Raw genomic sequence first — 25,580 nt, 5'->3', positions numbered from 1 at the left:
ACAACTACTGAGCCCGCCTGCCTAGAGCCCGTGCTCCGCAACAAGAGAAGCCACTGCACTGAGAAGCCCACGCACTGCAGCAAAGAGTAGCCCCCGCTCACTGCAACTAGAGAAAGCCCGTGCGCAGCAACCAAGACCCAACGCAGCCAAAAATAAAAAAATAGATAAAAAGTAAAAAGGAATTCAGATAATCTCATAAAGAGACCTTCAGTTGAGAGAGGGATAACCTTGCTCATGGGATAAGGCACTTATAGTCCCATGACCAACAGTATTCTCACTTGGGTAATTCTGAATACACTCTTGATAAAATTCTGATGCAGCCCCTTTTTCTATGTTCCATGCAGGTTATCTGCTAGTCATAACTTTTCTTTTTAATTTGTCTTTTATTGAAGTAGCGTTGGTTTATAACATTACATAAGTTTCATGTGTGCAACATTATATCTCTATTTTGGTATACAGTACAGCTTGCTCACCACCAAAAAGTGATAACTTTTGTTTTCTTTATAAACATGCATATTCGACAGATTTAATATATGAATGCCAAGGACTTTGGCTAAACTCTAGAGCAGGGTTTTTGACCTCTGCACTATGGACATCTGGGGCTGGATCATTCTTTGTGGTGGGGACTGCCCAGTGCATTGCAGGGTGTTTAGCAGCATCCTTGGCCTCTACCCACTAAATACGGATAGCATCTCCTCTGTCCCGTCCTGCTCAGTCACGACAATAAAAATGTCTCCAGACATTGCCAAAACCGAAGCTGCTCTAGAGTTCCTTTGGTCATTTGTTTATAAGAAACCTTTAAGTTGGTCAGTCATTTACAAATTATTATATTGCATTTTATGAAGGCCAACTTCCCCTGCTGACTAACTAATAGTCCCTGAATGGCAGAATCTATTTGTTAAAAAATCAGCATTTATTATCAAGGTTCTGACTTCTTAATGGCAGATGGAGTCTGCTATAAAATGTATTTGGTGCAAGGTTCTGAGAAATAGAAGGCTATAATACATGCAGTTTTTTCATAAAATCTAGAACTTTTTTTTTTTTTACATCTTTATTGGAGTATAATTGCTTTATAATGGTGTGTTAGTTTCTGCTTTATAACAAAGTGAATCAGTTATACATATACATATGTTCCCATATCTCTTCCCTCTTGCATGTCCCTCCCTCCCACCCTCCCTATCCCATCACAAAGCACCGAGCTGATCTCCCTGTGCTATGCGGCTGCTTCCTACTAGCTATCTATTTTAAGTTTGGTAGTGTATATATGTCCATGCCACTCTCTCACTTTGTCACAGCTTACCCTTCCCCCTCTCCATATCCTCAAGTCCATTCTCTAGTAGGCCTGTGTCTTTATTCCTGTCTTACCCCTAGGTTCTTCATGACATTTTTTTTCTTAAATTCCATATATATGTGTTAGCATACGGTATTTGTCTTTCTCTTTCTGACTTACTTCACTCTGTATGACAGACTCTAGGTCCATCCACCTCATTACAAATAGCTCAATTTCATTTCTTTTTATGGTTGAGTAATATTCCATTGTATATATGTGCCACATCTTCTTTATCCATTCATCTGATGATGGACACTTAGGTTGCTTCCACATCCTGGCTATTGTAAATAGAGCTGCAATGAACATTGTGGTACATGACTCTTTTTGAATGATGGTTTTCTCAGGGTACATGCCCAGTAGTGGGATTGTTGGGTTATATGGTAGTTACTTTTTTAGTTTTTTAAGGAACCCCCATACTGTTCTCCATAGTGGCTGTACCAATTCACATTCCCACCAGCAGTGCAAGAGTGTTCCCTTTTCTCCACACCCTCTCCAGCATTTATTGTTTCTACATTTAAAATCTAGATCTTTTTATGCGTGACAGAATCCCTCCATTGGCTCTACAGCTCATTTTCTCTTATATTTTCATGTACTCAACTCCCATTATCCTCCTTTACCTGATGTCAGCCCTCCTCAGGTCTCCTGGATAAACAGTGGCAATTGCTTACATACCTTCTCATTTAAATATTTAAATATTTAAAATATCATTTAAATATTTGAGATTTAAAACTATCCATCAATTGCTGCTGTCTACTCTGAAACAGGCATCACATAAAAATCTCAAAACCTTCCTTCCCCTTCTTTACATTATTCATTATCTAAAGAAAAATCTGGCTTCTTCCTGAGGGGGGTGGTGAAGAAAGAGTTCTCTCTTTGCTTCAAAGTTCCTTTTTCCAAAACACTGTAATGTCACTGGACACATTGTGTTACTAGTCATATGTCTGTCTTTCTCACTAGACAATGAGCCATTTGAGAACTTTACTGTCTATTTCATTCTGTGTTTGCACGTGCCTAGCACAGAGGCAAACTGTTAGGCAGTATTGTTAAATGAATTGTGTTAGGTGAACAGAGTTGTAAGAAGATGGTACTGTAATTCTAGAAGCTGCCCCAGAGGGTGACTGCTTAAGTCATTAGACATCTAATCACACTTCTCTTCTCCTGTCTCACCATTAAGCCCATCTCTCTCCCTTGTCCTACCTCACATGCTCAGGGCAAATAGAATTCTGGAGCTTTTGTGTTTTGATTATGGGTACTATAAAATGTGATTCAAGGCTGAAGTGGGAAGGGGAATTTAGAAGAAAGAATTGATTAGGCAGAGGTATGTCACTATCAAGTTTAGAATAAGGAATGATGCACATTGAAATATGAAGCCCTTCTAACAAAAGGAATTAAGTGAATTAACTTTCAGGAAAGAAAGGGGCCATATAATCTGTAAATTTTACTTTTAGAACATATAGAGCCTAACGTCTTAAAACAGTAAAGTTTCTAGGTTAATACTGGAATACTAGGGGGGGGTGGGGGCAGGGGAGGCAGGAGTTAAGCGTTTTCCCCCATGTCTCAAATTTGACCTTTTAAAAGACCTCCTCAAGGGTGCAGGTCATAAAAGATAGCTTAAGATCGAGGGATAGTTAAATAAGAAACTAAACCCACGTATTCCTAAAGAGACTCAGTCTCTAGAAATAAAATTTGTAATTGAAGAGTGATGACATCTAGATCACATCATTCTAGAGCCAGGAAGGACTCAAGTCTCCTCGTTTGTGACATGAGAAGTTAGAATAGATGATTGTTATATATTTTTTCTCGAGATCCTATAACATTTTGAATCAATTGAGGATGATTTGATTTGAAAAGCAAAACTAAAATCAAAACCAAAAAGCACCTTTTCATAAAATTCTTCAGGAGCACATCTCCTGTATGCAGTGATAGATAGGTGAATTGAAATTAGGTGTCTGCAGAAACAATATGATGTAGAAAGAGGCTGAGAATGATGCTAGGTAGCACAGAAAAATTTACAAGGAGTGATCACTTGGTAAAAATATATAAAAATTGAGAGCACCTCAGTGTTCATAGCAGTACTACTTACAATAGCCAAGATATGGAAACAACCTAAGTATCAATCAACAGAAGGGGATGTTCTGGCCTGGTCTTTTCAATAATAGAGATGGATTTAGTCTGGTGCATCATAATACCCTCTTGCTTGTTCTTTGTTGTGGCCTTGGAAATAGGATTTCTGAGCAGCTCGCACATAGTCTGAGGTCATGGAACTGTATTAGACTAACAAGGGCCAGGGTCTTGTTTTGGGCCTCCTAGGTGAGGGGATCTCTCCAGGTGAGGGAAAGGTCAATAAGGAAGGTTCAGTGAGCATGCACCCAGCTGTTAGGGCAGAGGTTCTCAGTGTCACCTGCATCACCGCCCCTGGGGAGGGTGTTCAGAATGCAGATGTCTAGGCCCTTCTCCCAGAGATTCTGATTTTAAAAGTTATACATTGGGGCCAGAACTTTGCATTTCTAACCAGCAGTCCAAGTGATTCTAAAACAGGTGGTCCTCTTTGAGAAATGTAGTTCTAGAAGTTCAGTTGATTTCTGCCTCTCCTCCTTGGCTCAGGTCCTTTGAATTAGGCCCATTAAAAGTTTCTTTTCTTCATCTGCTCCTATTTTGATGAAGCCAGTTTTAGAATCATAATTTACTTCTAGAATGCTCTTACTGTTATTCAAAATAGTATCATTTGGCAAAGTGGAAATGATTTTGAGAAGAGGGAACATAAAAAGCTTTTGAAAAGAAAACCAGATCATAAGATGGCCTATTAAGCAGCAAGAATAGATTCAACTTTGAAGCTATGGAGAATTTTAGCAAATGGTCTCCATGAGGAAATGACTAATGGAGATTTGGGAGCCAAGGGAGAGAGAGCATCATACTTCTGTCAGTAGTTAGACCAAGAATGTTTGTTCTGCTAGAAGACCTTGTGACACAGAGGGAGCCAGGTGACTGGGAGATTAGTGTTCCCAGCACAGACTTTTATTCACTTATGTGGAAACCATTCCAGCTGAATTTGCGTTTCCAAGACTGTGAAGAACATCTAGGGAAAATTTGCCTGGATTTATAGGAAGTCTAAAAACCTTGGCTTCAGCCTGAGTGTTTGGATCTTAGGTTAGAACAGCTGAGAGATCGATTTTGTGGTCCCCATTATTAGAAGAGGCCAGGGTGGTTAATTTTCCAGTATGGGTCATGGTGGGAAATGGACTTAGGCACACACACATGAAACACGGGGAAAAGTTTGGAAAGAACAACATACAGGTACAGAGGTGTTTGCCCTTCTGTCAGGAGGATCATTTTAGTAAAACAGAAAACAAACCAACAAAAATGCACATGAATTGACAGTTGGCCAATGTATGTCAAGAAGTATAAGGATTAACAGCAAAGGCAGTGGAAAATGCTCTGAAATCTGTTCTCACTATAGTTGAATTCATACATTCACCATGGGGAGGACTAATAAATAATAATAACATTGAAAAAAAAAAGTACTGTAGCAGGCAGTCTGAGCCAGTCCTTTTCTCAACGGCCTCCAGCTTACCTTTTTGATAACTGGGGCCCAGGCCTCCTGTGTCTCTAGACCGCCCTCTGGCTGTCACTGCTGGTACTACTCAGTCTCTTCTAGGCAGAAAGTCTGCAGAAAGCCTTGGAAAACAGATGGCTTTGCATCCCATTGCCTTCTTGTCTCACTCCCTTCTACTAAATCTGAAAAGCCAACGATGTTTAAATACTTCTAAGAATGGAATCCTTTCTTCAAATACCATTTCATGCAGAAGGGCAGTACGTAAAACAGATAGAAGTAGAACTGCTTAGCTTGAAGGGGGCAGGACCTGCAGCCATAATCATTTGGCCTTCAACTGGAGTCAACCCAATAGGGCACAGTTAGGCAACTACTGTGACAAACTCATTGTGGCAATGGACTCCTGTTAGTCATCTAACAGGATATATTTGCATTTAAGCAGAGGCACCCTGAAAATAATACATTCATCAGAACTCTTTAGGTTGGAATGGACAGAAACCCAAGCAAATTAACTACATCAAAAATGAAAACTTTTGTTTATGAATCTTGCAAATGCACAGGTGTGATCTGAAATAGGACTAGATGCAGATGCTCAGAGGACGTCGATAGGAATTGTCTCTTTCCACCTCTCAAGTCTTTGTTAAAAGGTGTTGATTTTTGGGCTTCCCTGGTGGCGCAGTGGTTGAGAGTCCGCCTGCCGATGCAGGGGACACGGGTTCGTGCCCCGGTCCGGGAAGATCCCACGTGCCACGGAGCGGCTGGGCCCGTGAGCCATGGCCAATGAGCCTGTGCGTCCGGAGCCTGTGCTCCACAACGGGAGAGGCCACAGCAGTGAGAGGCCCGCGTACCGCAAAAAAAAAAAAAAAAAAAAAAAATGTGTTGGTTTTACCCTTTGTAAGTTCTCTCCACAAAGTTGCAAAAGAAAATATCTAGGCTTACATGGTGGGCATAGCTAGACTGTCATAAAAAGAGACAACATCGTTTTTCCTCTGCCTGAGTCTTGGGCTCTTCCCCACCACCCATGCACTCTAACTGGCCATGGTCAGGACCAAGATCCATCATTGCATCAGGCACTGATGTTATATATTCATGACTCCCACATGGAATGAGTGTATCATTAAGGATCCCTATTACAGAATATTCAACTTTTTTTCTCTTTTCTTAATAAAGGGAACAGATCATCTAAAGTGAAAGCCAAGAGGGGGTTCAGGATCCAGAGGTCCACAGTGTCATTAAAGCTGTAGTTCCAGCTCTGCGCGCTTGGTTCTGCCCTCCTTTTCATGTCTGCTTTGTCCTCGGTCTTCACACATGCTAGTATGATGGCTGCCAGGAGCTCCCAGGGCCACATGCTCTCTCATTCATATATATTACCTAATGAAAGACCTGGGCTTCCTCTGACTAGATCAACTAGGCTAATGGGCACGGCCCTAAGTCAGTTACTGCTGGGAGGGATTGGGAAATCACTGTTTGGCTCAGAACAGTCAGGGATGACTCCTGTAGGTAGGGATGGCTCAGTGGATAAAAGGTTGTGGTTTGAGAATAAAGGGATAAAAGGAATAAATGCCCTTCTCTACAATATAGTGGGGGAATTTAACTCCCAATAAAGAAACATGTCAATCTGTGTTTGATCAGAAAAGCAGAATCACTAGGAGATATAAACAGATGATATAGATATATTCTCTATCTAGTTATGGAGTAGATGATGTCCCTCCCCCCCAAATTCATAAATTGAAGCTTTACCTCCAATGTGATTGTATTTGGAGATAGGGCCTTTAAGGAAGTAATTAAGGTTAAGTGAGACCACGATCTTGGACTTCTAGCCTCCAGAACTATGAAAAAATTAATTTCTGTTTTTCAAACCACCCAATCTGTGATATTTTGTTATGGAAACCTGAGCTGACTAATATAGATTTTGGTACCAAGAAGTGGCATGCTGCTATAACAAATGCCCGAAAATGTGGAAGTGGCATTGGAACTGGGTAGTGGGTAGAGTCTGCTAGAGTTTTGAGGTGCATCCTAGAGAATGTCAGGATTGCCTTGAAGGGACTGTTAGTAAAAATATGAACATTAAAGGCAGCTCTGGGTGAGATCTCAGAGGAAAATGAAGAACTTGCTGTTGGAAACTAGGGGAAAAGTGATCCTATGAAGCAGAGAAGGCAAGGACAAAGTAGAACCTGCAAAGAAGTATTAGAGGTCCCAAGGATGCTTTGGAACTTGCAGGTCTCTCACCACCTCTAGGACAGCAACCTTGATGATGGAGAGACCTGAAGGAGCAACTGGGCTCCTTTGCCATGGAGCTAACCATGCAGTTGTCGTGGGAATCATAGAAACTAAAGGAGGTGATATGGCAAAGCAAAGGGGCTGTGGGTCTGGCGGCTGCCTGATACTAAGCAGATGACTCAGTAGGTAAGTGGCGGCATGTCTGAAATCAACAGTGCTTCATGGTCTGCATCAACTTTTCAGGCATGAAAAAAAAAATTAAAAAATTAAAAAAGAATTGCTATTGCTCCATTTCTGCCTGCCAGATCTCATGCAAAATGTCTCGTGTAGCTAATGTTAATCCAGAACTATGCAGTGATGGGAATTCTAAAAAAACATAGTGCTAGATTTGCTAAATTGGCACAGTACAAATCTACCACAGGAATTAACACAAGGTAGAAAGAAAGGTAACAGACAGCATCTTAACCATTGATCAAACTGAGGATTTTAATCTACAGGAGTCCTCCATGGACACTGGAGAACTTTCTGTGCCTATCCTAGGGCACTCTGTCTCCTAGCTGGGATTGTAGCAGGGTCTGTTTTCCAGGAAGATTCAGGCAAAAGCTAATTCTGAATGCTGAAGTTCTGTTGAGGTTATTAAAAACAGCAATCACCTTACCTTGGAGTCATTCTTTTTTTTGGATTTAAGAATTGACTGTTTTCTGGAGAGTTCTAGGGAAATGTTTTGCTTCCAGATCTTTCTTATTTTCTAATGTTTAAATTTATTCACATAGGAACGAAGATGACAGAGAACACACAGGAGAAAGAGGGGAAAAAAAGACAGAGAGATTGGGAAACAGAGGAGAGAGAGAGAGAGAACAAATTTAGGATTTCCATCGCTATCAGAAAATAGGTCGCACCACTGGGTAGGACTATTTTAAAAATGAGCTTTACGGTAGTGGTGAAGCTAAGTGTTGCCTTTGTAAAGTCAGCAGGGAGAACTGGCTATGAGTTACACCTAAGAAAGTGCACTATTTGTATATATTTGTGTATAAGATGAAATAAGGAGAGTGGAGTAGGAATACATTTATAAATCCAAGGATCAGAATTAGAGCCAGAGAAACCTGTGGGTAGCTGTAATACATAGAGCTGAAAACAATAAACTGTGTTTTATTTGAAACTATTGGGTGCTCTGAGAGGCAGTAAAGTGAAGTGCATAAAAGCATGGACTTTTGAGTCAAACTATTTGAGTTTCTACCTGGTTTCCGCTGTATACTAACTAGCGGACCTTGGACGAGTTGCTTAAAGTCTCCTTTGACTTCCTTTATTCATATTTAAATGGGGATGAGGGTAAGAATGGCTCCTTGTAGTAAAAGTGCTGAATAGTACCTGGCATATAGAAAACACTATGAAAGTGTTAACTATTATTATAACTCTACACCTGTGAGAATTAAAATGATGGAATGTCATTATTAGGGTTTTTTAATCGGCATGGTAAGAAACACCAAAGATACTATTTTTTAAGGGGTTATCATCTGTTGAGTACCCGTTATATGGCAGCTGCTGTTACTGAGTCCCAGCTCACTGCTCACTGCACGACAGGCCAATAAATCGGGAGACGAGCTGTTGAGGCAAGGAATACCGACTTTATTTGGAAAGCCGGCAGACCAAGAAGATGGCGGAGAAGTGTCCCCCAAAAACATCTTATCGGGGTCTGGAAGCCAGTTTCTTTTATAGAACAGAGAGGGGAAGGAGGTGAGGAAGTAAAGTAAAAAGGCCATTAGCTTTGCAAAATATCTCCGGGCTTGGCCAGCATCTGGGAAGGGGATGTGTTAATTTCTTCTTTTCTGCAGCCATGCACAGGTGGGCAGGCTCAGAATGTCTGCCTGTGAGCTGAACAAAGGCACTTTAGTTTAACATTCAGCCAGAGGGTCAGGGTTCCCTGAGGCAGGCCATTATGTATGATTATAATAACAAAAGCAATGAAAAGCAAAAGTTAAAGTAAAATAAACAGATCAAACATGGAGTCAGATTTTGCTCTTCCCTGTTACAGTGCTACACAAACTACCTTCCAGTTATTATTTAATTCATACAACAATCCAAGAGTATAGATTTCCTTATCCCCATTTTGTGAATAAGGGAACCAAAGCTCAGAGCTGTCGAGTAATTTACCCAAGGTTGCCTAGCTAAAAAAGAAAACAACACAGATTTTAACCTGAGAGCTCCTGAGAGCTCTATTATGAGGTAAAGCCACACCCCATCCTTCCAGCAGTGAGCCTGCCCCTGAGGCATGCCCTTCTGTGCACGTTTTTAATCAATCTTTCTCTCAATGCTTTGACAAGAACCAAGTCTTGAACTTTCTGTACGGGGGACAATTTTAGGCCTTTGTTTTTTGTATTTGTTGTCCTGACTTTTGAGGAGGGTCCATAAATCTAGAAAGCCTTGGGATCCTTAGCTAGTCTGGGGATGAAGGGGTTGGAGATAAAGCTATGAACATTGGGAACAGATTTTCACTGAGGTTTTGCCCTCAGATCAGATCAAGGAGTTATCAAAGGGAAGAAGTTGGAGAGAATTGATGGAACATGTTGGCAAGACCCCTGAATATCTGAGAGCCTTATCTGGCTTAGGCAAGATAGCCAGAGGGGCCTACAGCTAAGGCAACTGCCCCTAGGCAGTTTTTGAGGGACAGAGTGATGAATCCCCTGAAGAAGCTACAGTTCCCCAGTACATCTGCGGCCGCCTTAGGCTGCTCAGCTCTTGGTACTGGACTTGCCCTTTAGGTTGTTCTCCAGTCCCCTGGGGATTATCTCTGAATAATGACTTGTGACTCAAATTGCTGATTAGAGACTAAGCAGTTCTTTCTTTGTCAACATGTTATGTGTGCTGCATTGTTGTTTTTAAATAAAATATTTGCAACGGTAGCACCTACAATGAATTTCAGGGCCACTATAGTCACATTGTGAGAAAGACATATGTTTGTATATGGGAAAATATTGCTCTATTGACCTCCTCTTTGTCCCAAAAGATCCTTTTTTTCGTGTCCTGGGTGTGAAACTGCTCAGAAGACCCTGGAAGCTTCCTGACTACACATCTGGTGACTGACGGGAGTGTGTGTGTGTGGGTATAAAGGTGCCACTGACTCATGTATCTTATTCCACACCCCCTCTCCTTCATCAGCTCCAGGGAACAGATGCAGAATCAGTACAGCACATTTTCCCTACATCAGAGACCTTTCTAAATGGCCCTCAAGTATTTGAGAGAACTCCCTTTGTCACTTGTATCAGCAACTTCATGGCCTCAGGGTAAACATTATTTTTGATTCTATAAAGAGTCCCAGAAAAACTACCTGGAGAAAATTAAACAGAAAGAGAGGCTGTTGCTTATTTTTTAAGAGTATTTTTTCCTCTTCTAAAAGTGATGTTGACCAAGGTGAGTTGATTCACAGACAGGAAGAGAACTCTCTCTGTCTCTTCCACATCTTATCTGTTCCACCTGGAGACAAAAACTAATGATTGGTCATAAATGGTTAGCTGATGCTTCTGTATTGACTTGTGGTTTGCTGCAGCCTTACTTCCTTTGCTTTGTGACATCATTTTCCTGTTCACTTCCCACACTCGCATATGTGGGTTTATGGGAGCCACACTAATCCAACAAATGGAAGAACTTATGTGCCATGTCGGAGGGCTTTCAGGAATAGAATTTGGAACAAAGGGGTCAACACTTGAAGAGTTCATGGAGTAAAGATGATGATGAGATAACTGATGAGGTGTGCTTCTCAGCCAGCGATGAAAGAACCCTGCTCGCCAAATGTTTTGAGGGGATTATGGTGATTCTCTTTATCACAGGTGCTCTTCGTGCTGGCAACACTCACTTCTGGGCTGGTGAGCATGTTGGGCAACCGGACAGACATTTACCCTACAAAGCCTGACGGGGTTGACCGAGACTGAGTAGTCACCTGTGGAAGTCATTTCCATCAGCAGGAGAGAAGAGGGCTTCTTTGAGGTAGTGTGGTTTGAGGGAACCATAAGAAGTCCAAGAACCTTAGGATACTGCTGCAGTTCTCATGCAGAGAGAAAAGAGGGATTGAGGGTGTTCCATTGGGCCAAAATGCCTTCAAGCTGGAAAATGCCTCCCGGGGTAGCTCTGGGTCACTGTAAATTCTGTAATCATTTTAACCCTGACAACCTCACTGCCCAATGACACTAAGAGCATCCTGGAATTTCAGGGGAGTGTCAGAAGTGCCCCTTGACTGATGTTAACATTTACTCTGAAGGACGATACCTTGCATGGTACTTTTGTTGATGTTTTCTGCTCTGAGGAGCACCTCTGGTAGTTGCTGACTGAGATTCTCTGTCAAACTGTTGGGGTCTCAGCTTGATAGTCAAAAATAAGGTGCACTGCTGTTTGGTGTCTATTCGTTTCCTGTGTCCTCCATGCACTAGATGCTACACTTGTAGGAGGGAGAGACACTTACATGTTGAGCTGACCACTTCCATGAAGCCCGTTATCCAAACAGTTTTCACTCAGAACTTACCTGACTGTAGAAGAGGTACCCTCTTTTCAGGAGTCTGACATAGTTCTCAGAATGGATCTGGAATAAGCCAGGGCTAGCACATGGCATCCGCAGAAGTTCAAGGAAACATTAGAGTCACAGGGTGTGTGGCCGTGCTTGATCATGGGAAGATCACATGGTTATCAGCAAAGCCTGGGAGGACAGTAGGAGATATGAGAAAATTAAAAATTTAAGTCCCAAGAGACTGGGTTATCTAAGTATCTTCAGTAGAGTTTTTCGGTATTTACGATAATGCCTGGCATATAGGAAGTCTCAGTGAATGTCTTTGAATGGATGCCAGAGGAGTGCTTAGGCTGGGCAGAGCCTGGGGAGGGCTCTTTACATGATACTCCAGCCTGACTGCAGATGCCTCCTGCAACTGTTGGAGCAAATGCTGCCATAGGGCTTTCTCTTCAACAGAGAGTCAGTGGAGCTTGATATATGGAAGAAAACTCTGTGATTACAGTGACTTAGCCTTCAGAACTTCAGCTTACTCATCTATAAAATGGGATACGGAGACATACAGGACTGGAGCAAGTATTAAATTGTATTATAGGTTATTGTAGTGGGAAAAGCATCTAGTACATATACATATACACTTAAACACACATATAGAATGTCATATGCTATCTCCTCTACTCTTCCCAATAACTCTGTAATAGTCTGTGACTTATATAGACCAGTTGAGCCTTAAATACTTAAATAACATATCCAGCTAGTAAATAATGAAACCATAATTTCGGTCCATTCTATCTGATTCTCCAGCCTATGCTCTGTTCTCCACAGGATGCTGCCTCCTGTGGGTAGTGTAAATTGGGTGAGAAGAGTTTAGAACTGTTGAGTTTTTTTACTTCTGGCGTTTAGTTGATGTAACTTAATTCTCTGCTTGTTTTCAAGAACAGCACATGTAAAAGAGATCTGGGCAAACCTTGTACCTAATTGTCTAGTAGTCTATGCAAATTAATTTTAAAACAATTCTTGTCTTTGAGAAGTCAAGTAACAACTAACATTTGTAATTGACTGAATTGATTTTCCTTCAGTTTTAGTAAATTCCTATTTTAACATTTCTTTGAAGTATTGATGCAATTGAATTTCTTTTTTTTTCTCTTTTTCATTTTTTTCTTGTCAGTTTATAGGTTTGTCTTTTTCCAGAAGGAAAAGAAATTCCTTCTCATGTTTGAGAGATGAATGAACCACCATGGATAAAGATACTATAATACACGTATACACATTGGCGTGCACACCCCCCCCCACGTATATGTATATATGCATATAGGATATGTGCATATGTAGATTACATATGATATATATGTAGAAGATAGATATATTCTATATATGTATATACACTCTTTATGTATTCCCAACAGGATCAGTGTGAAGCAAATTGTTATTCTTAAACCTCTGATTTGTCTCACATGCCTTCTACATCTCTCATCTAACATAGTAATTCTCTTTCCACCCTGTTGCAAAATGTACACCAGTATCACTCAGAACAAATATTCATGAGTCTTTCCTGAGAAATTGCTTTTAAGTGTCTACTGTCATCTCACAACTTGGACCATCTAGGCTTTGACCCCAGGAAAATTCCTATGTGCTATTGCCTTTAAAGACCTCGGAAAATACACTCCCCATCAGTCTAGATGTATACATCTCTATCTTCTCAAAAGCATAGGTTCATCCGCTTGTTATTACAACATCTGTCTCCAGGCAAGATGCCACCAGGCTGCTGAGCCAGCCTTCCAGGTCTTAGGCCTGCTGTGGTGGCCGCTTCATCCTGAGCCAGCGGCCTCTCATTGCAGAGGCACAGCTGGTTCTCAAACACGCTGAGGAGGGCAGTGGCCAGCTCTGAGCTGTTTGGCTGGGTGCAGCTCCTCAGTCTGAAATGAAGGACACGTGTAGGTAAGATTGGCATAAAATGGCTGAGATGAGGTGCCTTCCGTGGGCCCGCCCTCCCACTGCCCCTCACACTTCTGGACTCTGTAGCAAGCAAATGTCCACTGTCCAGAGTTCCAGTGTGCGGGAGGGGTAACAAAGGTGACATGTCAGCAGTGTGGTCTTTCAGGTTCCACTGCTCAGGGGGTCTTCTATTTTCTGTCACGACAAGTGTCCCAAAGGCTGCCACAGAGCCTTCATCACCACCAGTAACACGCATCTACATTTCTTTCCCTCATTTACTATCATCCCTGGGAGAATTTGGATGATGGGTTTTCACCCTTAATTGGATGACTAGGCCTAAGCTTTGATAGTCCATTGGCCCCAGGTTTATATGAACACTATCCTTTTATATGTCACTGTATACTGTTCTAAATCTTTTATTTTTTTTCTTTTCTTTGTGGTACGCGGGCCTCTCACTGCTGTGGTCTCTCCTGTTGCGGAGCACAGGCTCCGGACGCACAGGCTCAGCGGCCATGGCTCACGGGCCCAGCCGCTACACGGCGTGTGGGATCCTCCCGGACCGGGGCACGAACCCATGTCCCTGCATCGGCAGGCGGACTCAACCACTGCGCCACTAGGGAAGCCCCCTAAATCTTTTATTTAATTGATCATGAGTCAGAACAAATCAAAGTTGACTACTGATGGTAGGAACTTTTTTCTTTCAATTGTTTCTGTGGGAAAAGGAGTGAGTTGGGGTGGGAGTGGTGTTGAGGCAGATGGAGGAGTACAGAGTGGACTGTAGCTGATCCTCTGATCCTCTGACTCAGATGCGTGAGTGAGTGAGGCAGGTGGAGCCACCATCACCAAGACAATTACCTGTTTGTCTTCACCATCATCATCACCAAGCACAATTTGTAAGCACTGTTTGCACATGGTTGGAATGAACGACCACAATGCTCAGATGATTGTTTCTGAGAGCTATCGGGGGGCATGGGAGTCAGCTGGGATAAAGGCCAAGGTCCAGCACAGTGGAGGTCAAGGCCATTAGTTAGCTAGCTTAGAGTACAAACTGAGGCTTCCCAGTTTTTTCCCCAATCATGCAAAATTAGAAAATGATAATGTTTTATGGCATTTGGATAAGTGGATAAAGATGCTCTTGGCCCAAGCCCACTGGTCCAGGAACTTGGGTGACTCCAGGCCCCACATGACTGCCATAAGGCCAAGGAAAGTGGTATCTCAGCAGCCGATGGCCTATCCATGGCCCAGCATTGCACTACTACCTGCCAGTAGAGAAGTGCTGATCTGCATTACCGATATTGATGAACCACACGTGTAACAACTGACAAAATTCTGTGCCTATATAATATTTGAACTATCCCTTAAATTAATGAATGTATTTAAATATTCAACAAAATGCTAAATTCCATTGATTGTTCCTCTGTGAATTCTAGCAGCTCAGTTGAGGGAGAGGAGGAGTCTGTCACAAGGTATGTCAAGGTTTCATTACTACCAGATGTCTCTAAACCATAGATCCACTGTTTTCAGAGTACCCAGGAATTTGGTAGGAATATTTCTACTTGGTTACCTTTAGAGAGATAAATCCCAGGCAAGTCCAAAAAATAAATCAAATGCTCCACTGGATATGGTAGCATGAGAGGGAGACCCGATGGTGTTCCCAGGGAGCATGGGAGGTAGCTAGATGGTGTTGTCCAGGGGGTTTTCAGATTATAGCAGCACTTAATAGTTGCTTTAAATAGTCACAATATAATAGACTCAGGCCACACCCTCTAAGAGAGTATTACGCGAGGATGCTCCTCAGGAGAAATTGAATGTACTTGTCGTTCAAGATACAAGTCTGGGGCTTCCCTGGTGGCGCAGTGGTTGAGAGTCCGCCTGCCGATGCAGGGGACACGGGTTCGTGCCCCGGTCCGGAAAGATCCCACGTGCCGCGGAGCGGCTGGGCCCGTGAGCCATGGCCGCTGAGCCTGCGCGTCCGGAGCCTGTGCTCCGCAACGGGAGAGACCACAACAGTGAGAGGCCCGCGTACCGCAAAAAAAAAAAAAAAAGAAAAGGTACAAGTCTGAAGCCACTTCCTCCTAACAGTTTGTGGCTGTGTTTCCCCAGGAGCCCCCTTCTCAGGAAAGCATCTTGTTTGCTCTTCTATGACAGTCCTGCATGTACCGTATGGTAATTGCTTCTTAAGAGTATGAACTCTTTAAGAGCTGGGACCATGTCTCATGCATTTCTGAATCTACAGCTTCTTGCAAGTACCCAATAAACTATCAAATGACAGAGGATGCGAAATACGAAATTTGGGGAATATTTCCCCCCTATTTTATGAATTTTATTCACCACAGATGATAAGCTGGTGTGTTATAGACAGTTTGCCCCCAGTATATAAACATTGGGCTTTCCCAAAGTCCATTTTATTAGGTAAGTTGTAGGAAATTCAGAAAAGGTTTCTTGGAAAAACATTTAAAACATTTTTTATTTTATATCGGAGTATAGTTGATTTACAGTGTTGTGTTAGTTTCAGGTGTACAGCAGAGTGATTTAGTTACACATATACATATATCTATTCTTTTTCAGATTCTTTTCCCATATGAGTTACTACAGAGAATTGAGTAGATTTCCCTGTGCTATACAGTAGGTCCTTGTTTATTATCTATTTCATATATAGTAGTGTGTATATGTTAATCCCAAAGGCCCAATTTTGATGTATGGTGGGTAGGTTCCCGCCTAAAGTATAAAATTCAGTGTAACAGGGAGTGTCGTGGAATCATCAGACTCAAGTAACAAGAAGGAAATCTGGGCTGGGGGACAGGGGTCTCATAGTGCAGAAATCAAGGGAAAGGGTCTGTCTTCTCCTATCCATTCGGGGTTGGCCCTTCAAGGAATATTTATATTTAAGATTCTTCCATTTATCGTAGAGCACTATTTTGCCTCATCCTAGATCTGCCCTATTTCCTAAAATGCTGCACTTTTAAAAATATCCCCTTTAACTCCCATCACAACACAGATTTTCTCACTGGTTGAGATCTCGCGCTTGCATTCGGCACAAAACAATCTCATCCAAATGAATCCCACGAAAGTGAATGACTTATCTGTGAGACGCTTGCAATGTGGAGTGGGGATTGAGGTTAGTCCTCTAAACTGTTCTTGATTTTCCCAGATGTTGCCTGGCTTTGAGGATCCACAGTTCTCTCAATGCTCTGTTATTTCATCCCGAATTTCTTGGAAACAGAAATGTCAGTGCTTCCTTTAGCCTGGGCAGGAATGACCCTCTGTGTCACTCCTGGATCATTTATTTATAAACTAGGAATGTGCAAGTCTGGTACTGTCTGTGCTCGGGAAGGCTGACTAAGGTTCCCCACCCCAAGGCGCTGGGATGCCCACTTCTCTAAACCTTCAGAAGGAGGCTTCTGTCGCTCCCGTGAACAGCCTGGGGAACTTGGGAGCCACCCTGGGGTTTGGAGGCTTGAGTTAATGAGATGCCTGGCTGTGGTTACTGGCTGCTTTGCCAAGGTTGTTCAGCTGGTTGCCTGTGTGTTGGAAGATTCTGATGCCCCCTGCTGTATCCTGGATTGCCAGGGAGAGCAGTTCCAGTGGGTTTAAGGCGAGCACAATTTATCTTTTCTCAAAAGCATCCTTGTTCCTTGGCTCCTGGCAGGTCGGGCTCGGCTCAGGTTGTGGTTACGTAAGTGTTATACGCTGAGCCATCTGCCTTCCCCAGAGACCAGGCTGATTTACAAGCGAGGCATGGATTTTACTTCAGACTTGAACCTCCGGAATATTTTGTGCTGTGTTCACTTCCTCGCATGGATAAGGCAAGCCTTCCATGTTGTTTTTTTTTTTTTCCCTTTTCTTTTTGCTTGGATTGTTTGTTTACCATAGTGTCGTATAATACCACAACCATTGCTTCAACTCTCTTAATCTCCTCAGATGAAGATTGTTTTTGCCTTCTATTCAGTGGCTCTCTCTACAGCTGCTGGACGTGTTTCAAATTTATGCTTTTATTAAATATTTAAACATGTATTTTCAGGGATGGAACATATTCTCTGCTCAGAGCTGGGCCAGCAGTTTTATCTGCTCTACTGGTGGGGAGATGAATTTATGAAAGGCTATGAAGTTTCCCCAAGTAGCTAGCTGCAAATGGAAATATCAGAGGTTTTATGTTATTTGAAGCTTCAGACTGGCCCTTATTCCTAGAAGACCCTTGGTATGCAGCAGCATTACAGGGCTGTGAGATTCCAGGGTCAGCAGCACAGAATTAAACTGAAATGCATAATGCATGCTGATTTAAAGTAAAATATGTACCCCCTGAAAGAAAATGGTAACATTTAAATTCTTGCAACCAAGGCAAAAATCTTTTATTCAGTGAACAGGGCTCCTGCAAGTAAACTTTGCAAATGAGATCATCTTTTAACATTTGTGTGGACCCCTCCAAGTGTTTTCTGAGCCCCTGCCATGTGCTCAGCCTGCTGGTGGAGAGGGGCTGCTTTCAGAAACAGCATTTTAAAAAAGCCTCTGCAACTTTGCCAGAACATTAAGAGCTGAACCCAGTCCTGTGAGGGCTACAAAGGTTTTTTTTCTGAACGCTGGCCTTCCCCATGCACTGCCTCCAGGGTAAGTGATGCTATCTTCTAAAAAGGAGAATAGAGCACAGAAGGAAAGACAGGTGCTTTGGCATTGACTAAGTAAGAACCCCTGGGAAATACCAAGCCAAGGTGACACATAGTAAGAAAAATGTAGTGTTAAAACAAACATAAAATAATTTATTTAGTCTACCTTAAATGCAACAAGCATTATGATACCTAAAGGCAAATCAAAAAAAGTGGTCATACTAATTGTCTTTGCATCCTTTCATCTCCTCCTGTTCTGAGCATTATAAGGGCTCTTATCCAGTGATTGGCCAGCAGTCCTCCAGTTACTGCTACGTTGCTCTTATGGAATAAGTTGTAAACACTCTATTTACTTGAGAAATTTTTTATAATGAAATATACTCGAATTAAACTAACTGGCTAAACTTAGTAGATCTACCTTGCATATTTGTCAATAGTAAATATAAATAAAGTCAGCTTTTTCAGTGCTATCTCTGTGAGCCGGCACTAGTTTTCTGCTATGCAATTTACTAACCTTGATTCAGTGGGTATTGAACCAGTACCAAAGAAGGGACTTCATGGCCTGAAAACCTTTGTGTGTCATGTAAGCAATATCAAGGAGAGGGCCAGTAGGCAATGACAGGCTACCAGAGTGCCCCTAAGGGTCCTCAGTTAGATTTCACCATCATTAATGGAAGAAACCAAAGACCTGAGATAGGCCATTGCAAAGAATATTGGAACATTCAGAATTTTGCCAGAGTGGGATGCAGAAGTGTTGAAGAAATCAAGGATAAGAAGTTTGGGGATCTGTATTTTCAAAACAGTGAGGGAAATGAGTAGCAAGAAGGGTTTAATGTAATTGTACAAATCCCCTTACAATTTGTGTAAGGAGGACGAATGCCAGAAGTCTGAAGACTGAAGAAGAACGCTTGATCAGGTGAAGAGGAGCTGTTAGATTAAATATCAGTATGGGGAGATGGGGGTTTAGATATGTTTATTATAAGAAATGCTGAATTTATGTTTGGTATTATGCTTAGGTGGGTTTAGGACTTGTAATTGGGAGGTGACTCCTGTCCATTTCAGAAATAATTTAGAGACAGAATTTAGCCAATCTAGTCTAGAAAAATAGACAAAATTGTTGTTATTATTATTTGAATTAAATTATTAACATAAATATTTTCAATTACAGGAATCAAAACATATGTCTCAGTAGCTACAATGTAGAGTAGGGAACCCAGTGATTAAGATCTTACTGTTTGGGCTTCCCTGGTGGCGCAGTGGTAGAGAGTCTGCCTGCCGGTGCAGGGGACACGGGTTCGTGCCCCGGTCCGGGAAGATCCCACATGCCGCGGAGCGGCTGGGCCTGTGAGCCATGGCCGCTGAGCCTGCGCGTCCAGAGCCTGTGCTCCACAACGGGAGAGGCCACAACAGTGAGAGGCCCGCGTACAGCAAAAAAAAACCCAACATCTTAATGTTTGAATGAAAAGAAGCCAATTCCTAGCAGAATACCGGACAGCAACACTGTATCATAGAAACCTACCTTCTAATCTCCTCTCTCTAAAACTAATTTGTTCCAAATAGCATAGCTATTAAGAGTGGGACCTAAACCCAGATGATCTGATTCTGAAACATCAATATCAATTTTGGGTCCCTTGCTTCCACTTTGCTTTCATCTGTAGATCACGCTAAAGCAATCCGCAGCTGAACTGGTCTGTCTTTGCTCAATCCTCTTTCAAAGCAGAAACTTAAGAGATTTAATCTTCCCTTCATATATCTGTTTATGTCACTCAGAGCAGCTATACGTGCTCGAATTTGTAATTTCAAATTCAATGTATGCACCTTTAAAAAATTAATAATTGATCTTTTAATCTCCTAAGAAGGAATGCTAATGCAGACAGAGAAATAAATAAGCTTTATTTCTGATGGGTAGGGCTAACAGAAAATTTGAAAAGAGAATTAAAGGGAATGTAGCAGCTAGCCTGGGGGTCCTCAGGTAGGTTACAGGAAATACCATAAAGTAGGCCTCACCTTTTTCTTACCTTACACATGTCTGGGTTCCTATCAGGCTCTGTATCTTTAAGTGACTAATGAACTTAGGTTTTGGTGAGCAGTATATCCTTCATTCTATATTCTGGGAAAGTATAGGTAAAGGAACAGCCCTTTGATTATGGTAACGTATCAATATTTGTCTTAGTCAGAAATATAGGTCATTCAAAGAAGCTAATAAAAGTGAGTTTTATCAAGGAATTGATGGGATTAAGGAAAAACAAAATGTTAACAAGCACCCTGGCATGGTAATACCACCCATAGGTCTAAGGAACAAAGAGAGGGACACGTTAACAGAACCTAAAGATAGTGTGGTACTTAGTAGTAGAAGTAGTTGTAAATGAGATTGGGCAGATAGGAGCTGCAGCCTTCAAACAAAAAACGGGAAAGAAAAGAAAAAACTCAAGCAACCCTAGTGATGACCCAGCTGTAATGGGGCCAGGGAAACACACCCACCCTGATTGTCCCCTCCTTCCTCACTCTGATCTCCTCCCAGTGGCTCCCATGGCAGAAGCCAACCAGAAGCCTGGTGGCAAGAGAGGCTTTGCTGCCGAGGTGGAGCTCAGTCTCCCAGGGCTCCAAGAGCAGATGAGGGGAGTGGATCTGAGAGGCAAACAGAAAGTGACCAGAGCAGACAATGACTGTGAGTAAGATTAAAACAAAGTAATCTCTTTGTGGACCAATGCTGATCATATATGATTGACAAATATTTGATAATTATTCTCTAAACTAAAGGGTCTTGGGAACAGAGATTCCCTGTTAATAACACCCTCAGAACCTGGAAGTGAACATCACTGTCTGAATCTGGAGTTCGAACTGGGAACACTTGAATTCTGGCCAAAGCTGACAGGGCTCTCAGAAGAAAAGACAACGGGAGGATTGTGGCTTTCACTTTCCTAGAGAAACAACCAGGAGGGTGAAGTAGATGAAACCAGTGAAGAAGGAAGTGTTATTTCATGGTCAAGCTTCTTCTAGATATTGGAAACAAGAGTCAGCTTAAACATTCTTTTTGCAAATGAGTTGGCAACGTTTCTTTAAAGCCAGTTACACTTACCTCAGATTGAGAATGATTGTGACCAGTGCTGTTCTCGTTTTAAATCAAAGGTTTGAGGTTCATTCGTGAGAAATCAGTGTAACCACATTTATCCTTGGCCTAGTATTGAAACAACATAGTTACAGTAAAAATGATTCTAGTCTTTTGAAGCTGTGGGTAATATGAGTGATACTGACTGACTGGAAATTTCAGGTTAAGTGTAATCAATAATGATGTGGAATTTGGGTACAGAGCATGGCGGTAGATTTAATCTAAAGACACATAGGTAATTTATGTGCAAAAAAATATCATTGTGTTCCGGTAAATGATGTGACCCTGAAATGTTCATGGAGTGGGCACCATCACACTGCCACAGCCAAGCACATTTTCGGCACTGGTTCAATATACGCTGGGGATGCAGTAGAACAAGGCCTGCGCTGATGACAGCGAGCCTTGCAAAAGCCTTGCAAAAACCAGCCCCGGTAGAGTAGTCCCCTTCTGTTTTCCTACTTTCAAGAAAGGGCTTCGAGCGTTCATTTGAAATTTGTCTCTTAATCTGTTTTCCATTGATGGCAGCAACCGAGAAAAGTTTTCAGCCGGAAAAAGTTAAGTTAAATCAAACCAGTCTTGCACACAGCAAGCATACAAATTGGCTATTTTTTAAAAATCAGAAGTTAACCATATGCTTTGAATTCAGAAGTGAGATTACATACTCAAAGGCTGCATTATCGCTAAATCATCCCGTCTGTGTGCGTGGGTGTGCCGGCACAGTGGTGTGTGTGTGTGTGTGTGCGCACACGCATGTGTTGGACTGTTCTCTCATCACCCTACCTCACTGTGACCCTCAAACAGGGACAGTGCGATAGGGGACGGCTGCCACAGAGTCCTGTACAATGCCCCGCAGGCAGAGGTCTTCTCTTAAGGACACTGGAGAGACAGGCTCACTCTACGTACGCTCTGAGAGAATACGTACAGAGCCCCAGAAAGCACAGAGAAGATTTCTACAAATATCTTTAATAAATAACACTTGAATAAATATGTTCTTTTAAAATAAAAATGGGGGGGGTAGATAGTATTCCTTGAAGTTTAAATAATTCCCCACCAGCTACTGTGTATGAGAAGAATGTTCTACAGACTAGATCTGAGTACAGGGAAAGGAATAAAGGGAGACCCTCCCACCCCCACATTCACACACACGCCCCTGCAGCAATTACGTTGCTGGCTGGATTGAAAATGTAAAATGGGTGGCTAGTGGGAAGCTGCTGCAGAGCATAAGGAGATCAACTCCATGCTTCTGTGACCACCTAGAGGGGTGGGATCGGGGGGTGGGAGGGAGACTCAAGAGGGAGGGGATATGGGGATGTATGTATGCATATAGCCGATTCACTTTGCTATACAGCAGAAACTTACACAACGTTGTAAAGCAACTATACTCCAATAAAGACGTGAAGAAAAAACAACAACAAAAAAGTAGCTCTAGAAGAGAGACTGCTTCAATGCCTCAGATTTATATACCAGGACTCCTGAAGTTTCAGTTTGGGGTTTGTTTGTTTCTTTTCTGAGCAGTGTGTATACGCACGTGGCACAAGCGCTCCTGTTCTCACAGCGGGTGGAGCCCAGACGTGGAGATATCCCATGGCGGTGCTGAAGGGACCAACCAGGGATGCAACCTCATGTTGTAACGAAGACTGGGTGAGAAGAAGTGGCGTGTTGTAAGACGCCTGCCCCAGTTCGACCTTGTTTTAGGGCAGCCGCTTACCTCAGTGCTCGCCTTTCCTGGGAACCCTGGTATATTATCCTTAAAATGCAGGTGCGTCCTTTGCTCACTTTCCTACACATGTTATAGGTAAGTGAATTACTGTATAACCTTTCCCAGACCTGTTATTGAACCTTGAGGCAGAAACATGTGCTCCAAGGTCTTTGTGTCTCAGTAATGTTTCCAATTATCCACTAATATTTCACAGATGTTGCATCAGTGTTAGGAGACTGTTGGGGGCAGTGCCTTATTTGGGTACTACTCCATTCTCACCCACACTGAGTAAACAGTGATGCCTGGTACAGGGTAAGAGTGGCAGCAACCAGCGACCACCTGGGGTCTTGCTCCTCTTTGAGTAGGGAAGCCCACCAGCTGGGAATCTCAGGTCAGGCTTGAGGTGGGAAAGAACGAAACTGGAGTGTGCCTCTCCTTCCTCTGTCTCACACTCGCTCCAAAATGTGCGGGTACCTAGGTTCTCTGGACTTTTGGAGGATGCATGTGACCAGACACGTTGGAGAAGAGAGTGGAAACATAGCTACAGACAGAAGGATCACAGCCTTTACCTAACTGCTGGACAACACGCAGTGTTCATTGGGCCACCGTGGGTAGAAAGAGAGGAGCACGGCTGCTGACAATGTTACAGATGTCTAAGTAGAAAGTTTCGGCACAGCAGGCCTTCCCCCACCTCCAAGTCTTGGTAAACTTCCTCTCTAGTCATAGATAAATCTAATTAAATTTCTGGAATACTATTTTGTTATAATCCCTATCATAGTCTATCATTAATATTTTTAATATAAAAAAGTAAGCAAATGTTTTGACAATAATTCCCAAAGTACTATGGCTGTGAGGTAACTCCTAAGAAGCAACGTATAGTTGCACTATAGCTGGATTCAGACAGAAATTTTGCTTTATTTATTTTGTTTTTTCTGTTTGTTTGTTTTGTTTTGTTTTGTTTTTGCGGTACACGGGCCTCTCACTGTTGTGGCCTCTCCCGTTGCGGAGCACAGGCTCCGGACGCTCAGGCCCAGCAGCCATGGCTCACGGGTCCAGCCACTCTGCTCTCAACCACTGCACCACCAGGGAAGCCCGCTTTATTTATTTTTAATGAGATCAGCAATCACAGATGGGTTGACCTTCCTGTGGCTTCCATAGCACCTTACATTCCCCTATCACTTGTCACATTGTACGTAGTGATTTCTGAATTTTTCAGCCCACAGCATGCATTTAAAATTAAAATACTTGCACCCATCATTGGGCTAACAGGATAGAGCTGTCCACAGCTAGAAGCAAAATTGGTCTGGGGCTCCGGTCATCCAGGGCGCCACTGGTCTCCCTGGGTATTGAGTTGAATTCTTTGTAGGCTTTAAGAATGTCTCCACTGCCTGCAGAGCAATGGAGATGCTGGCTAGTCTTGTCTTTTGAGAGACTCAGTCTCTTCTGTGTATGAATGGTGTGAAATTCTGACAACTGAAAAATGCCCTGCAAACAGGTTAATGTGTGAAGTGACCTGAGCTGACTTGATGACACATTGATCCCAATCTAGGTGAGGTTCATTTACTCTGTGATTGCTTATCCACCACATCTGATTTACCTTGTCTCTGGCTGTTGTGTGCATGCTGCCTTAGGAAGTGAACTGTCACTGTGTTTCCTCTAGCATCATGGGGTCTCCCTATATCTTGACATGTCAAGAAACAATGAAAACATGTAACACATGATTCTAAAGGCCTAGTGTGACTCCCTGGTATTCTGCCTTAACTGTGAGAGCATGATATATAGAAGTGTTAATGAAGTTAAATGCAATCTAACCATCTAATAATACTGAACTTGAGTATGAAGATCCCAGACTTTAATTCTGTCAGTCAGGATAGGCTATGACACCAACAATCATTTGTCATTAATCTACATTCCATCATGATCTGGCAAGAAGGTTATCCTCACCATAGACACCCAGGAACCTGGGATGATGGAGGCCCCATCTCACCACACGGTTCCATAATGCAGAAGCAGGGAAGAGAGAGGGTGCACACCACATGCTGGTACTTAAAGTTTCCAACGAAATGTAACACATATTTCTTCTGCTGAGATGTCATCGGCTAAACAAGTGCTATGACTGAATTCCCTTATAGGCAGGGACATGGAATATTTGTTAACTGTAATAGAGTATACCACTGACTGAATGGCCTCATTATCCAAAAGAAGGCATTCATTAATTCAGTGAACACTTTTGAGCACCTATTATATGTCAGGACTATTTGAGGTTTTTGTGATACATTAAAAAACAAAATGTACAAAGATCCCTGCCCTCATGGAGTTTATATTTTAGTGGGGAGAGAAAGACAAAACAGAATAAGCATCATGTATAAGAAAATTATATGGTTTGTTAGGAGGTGATAGGTGCTGTGGAAAAAGAAATTGTAGAACAAGGTTGGAGGAGATAGCATGTGATTGGAAATGCTAGGTCAAGAAGAATGGCAATTTTATTTCATTTTATTTATTTATTTTTAATTGAAGTGTAGTTTATTTACAATATTGTATTAGTTTCATGTGAACAGCAAAGTGATTTGGATATATATATGTATAAAACATTTTATATATATATATATATATAATGGAATATCTTTATTACAAGATATTGAAT

The sequence above is a fragment of the Monodon monoceros genome, unplaced genomic scaffold (assembly GCF_005190385.1).
Source record: "Monodon monoceros isolate NGI ecotype Baffin Bay Population unplaced genomic scaffold, NGI_Narwhal_1 Super_Scaffold_15, whole genome shotgun sequence".
NCBI classification, from domain to species: Eukaryota; Metazoa; Chordata; class Mammalia; order Artiodactyla; family Monodontidae; genus Monodon; species Monodon monoceros.
Note: the sequence above shows the minus strand (reverse complement) of the source record.